At 36.2% G+C, this 2629-nt stretch overlaps 1 protein-coding gene across 1 annotated transcript in view; it reads left to right on the forward strand.

Annotated features, from left to right (window-relative positions):
* LOC100533424 (hyperpolarizaion-activated cyclic nucleotide-gated cation channel) overlaps nucleotides 1–2629 on the forward strand; it is a gene marked incomplete at both ends in the record, with an annotated part of 135047 nt that overhangs the window by 102755 nt on the left and 29663 nt on the right.

Below are 2629 nucleotides of genomic sequence, written 5' to 3' on the forward strand. Positions count from 1 at the left end.
AGAAGAAGAAGAAGAAGAAGAAGAAGAAGAAAAAGAACAAGAACAAGAACAAGAAGAACAAAAAGAACAAGCAGAAGAAGAAGAAGACAATGTCAAGTGTATTATATACTTTTTCGTCCAAATTTTATCTGCACAAAACTCTGAAAACGGTATTTTCGTAAATCTGATTGTAAATAACTCCAAACCTAAACATTCAAGCCCTTGGCATGCCTTCGCCCCCGGCCCCACTCCAACCGTTTTCCCCATTATCTATGACACCTTCCAATTTCTGTTTAACGTTAATCACTACTCTCACCCCGATCCCTGTGACCTCTTTTTAACCACGTGTCAAACTTATAATTTTGAAATTGTGTACGCTTGCATCCCATTAACATTTACTACAAACATTATGTTATCGGAAAAGGTTTGTTTTTCTAAAGACTCGTCCTTTACATGTACCCTTAAATGATTTCAGTTCAAACGGGAATTTAACCTTAATTCGTGTCCTTTTGCAACGCACACACACACACACACACACACACACACATACACACACACACACACACACACACACATACACACACACACACACACACACACACACACACACACATCACTAACGCACGCTTGCGCATACATACATCCAAGCAAAATACACACATTTTAATTATGGCCTAGGGCTTTTACACACGCATTCTTAAATAAGACATACAATGGGTATGTTCGTTTAGTTTTACCTCAGAATTTAGCTTCAAACTTCACTTAGTCTAGTCAAATGGAACACAAAATTTAGATTTAATAACTCTCTGAAATCTCTTATAATCAGATAATGCTTATTAGAATATTTTGTCAATGCGATATGGTTTTTGCAGCTGTCCTAAATTCCATCGCGATAATGAAACATTTTTCTACCTTCATATTCATATAATTTTCTTTTTTCCCCAACAAAGTTACTAAAATTAGCTTACCTCAGATATGTCCTTGAGCTACTTATTTTGCAGAGGTAGTAGCACGTATTTGAACTAAAAATGAAGATTGTGTTTGTTTTTGTTGTTGTTTTTCCTATTTATAGGGGCGGGGTTGGGGAGGGGGGGGGATTTGAAGTCCTGAAAGCAGAAAGCAACTGAACTCCAGAGGCCTTTCAATATCCCTTTGTCTATTTTGTATTTCAAAGACAATAGTAGTATTTATAAAATTATCTATACGACACGCCTTTCTAACGAGATTCCCCAAACGAGGAACTGTTGCTAAAACCAACATTTTACTCCTTTCAGCCCAAACACTAGCGTTCTTAGAAGCCCAAAATCAAATATGGCGCCTCACTTCAGTTGAACAATCCTGAGAAAAAGACAATAGTACGGAACTGGTGTTCAGAACAAATTTCTGCTTTTTTTTTGGACTGGTAATCGGTAGTTAGGCGCGCAATGCCGCTGACAACATGGGCTAGTGGCGCCTACTTTCCTTTCAGCACTAGGAAATCTGCTAGGTTCCATGACCGCTGGAATATACAAATTCCTTCATCGGTAACCGGTTGTTGTGACATGATTGATCAAACTTAAACACTCAATGAAGAGAAAGAATATTTTTTTTCTTTTTTTGCTTAACCAAAATGTTAAGTTGACACTCAGTCCAAATTACGGAAAATACCCGCAAAACATTTTTCAATTATGATAACCATCTTTCTTGGAAGTCAATGTCTATCTTTGTCTGACAGGCGTCCATTTTCATTATTTTAAAAGCTTTTTAAAAATCAAATTATGGAATAGAAGAAACAACTGACATGACAGACTTGTCTCTTAGCTGTGTGGTAAGCCAAGGCTTCAGAGAGAATGGCTAAAAACATCTCGTTTCCAGCAGGGAGGCAACTTTCGAAAGGTCATGTCTTTATTCAGCATTTGGTTTAAAACGAGAACATTTTTGAAAGCAAAAATGTCAACAAGCATTTCGATTACGCTAGCTGCACATCATTAGCTTCATGTTAAGATTCAACAAGACATAATATACGATTTGACTAAGACGTTAACAATGTTAGCCCGCCAATCCTCGCTTGTCGTTTTTGCTCAACAACAAGTTTTGATTGCTTAACGAAATAAATTTTGATGGTAAACAAACTCAAGATAAGCAGGCTTCTTAAATCAACATGTATTTTAAATTTCAATTACCCATTTTAAAAAGATATTAGGCCCTCTGGGGCATATTCAGTTTAGACCTAAATTTTCGTTGACGTTAAGTAAAGGAAAGAAGATAGGTAACATTAATTATATTCAATTCAAAATTGCAAAAAATTGTTTTTAGGGTTAATATAACAAAATTAAGGTTTGGAAAGAAGTCATGTATGTGTGAGGTTTTCAAAAGTCCGTTTGTTCCAATAAAGGTAACATTTTATCCCAGTATATTCTTTCGCGCGATAAAAAAAAAATTGACAAAGTATGTCCATGTTCTTAGCTTAACCTCTCCTTGTTGGTTCAAAAATATGATATTGATTTAATGGCGCGTTCGCGTTCATTAGATTGAAATGATTTGGTTATAGCTGAGGTGAGAAATAACAGGGAGAAAAATGTATGGATCATCAGTGAGCAATTAGAGGCTACAGGATTAAAGAATCTTTCTGTGTTTCTCTCCCACTACCAACACATGCCCCCCTTCCCTC

Source organism: Aplysia californica, unplaced genomic scaffold, assembly GCF_000002075.1.
Source record: "Aplysia californica isolate F4 #8 unplaced genomic scaffold, AplCal3.0 scaffold00039, whole genome shotgun sequence".
Lineage (NCBI taxonomy): Eukaryota > Metazoa > Mollusca > Gastropoda > Aplysiida > Aplysiidae > Aplysia > Aplysia californica.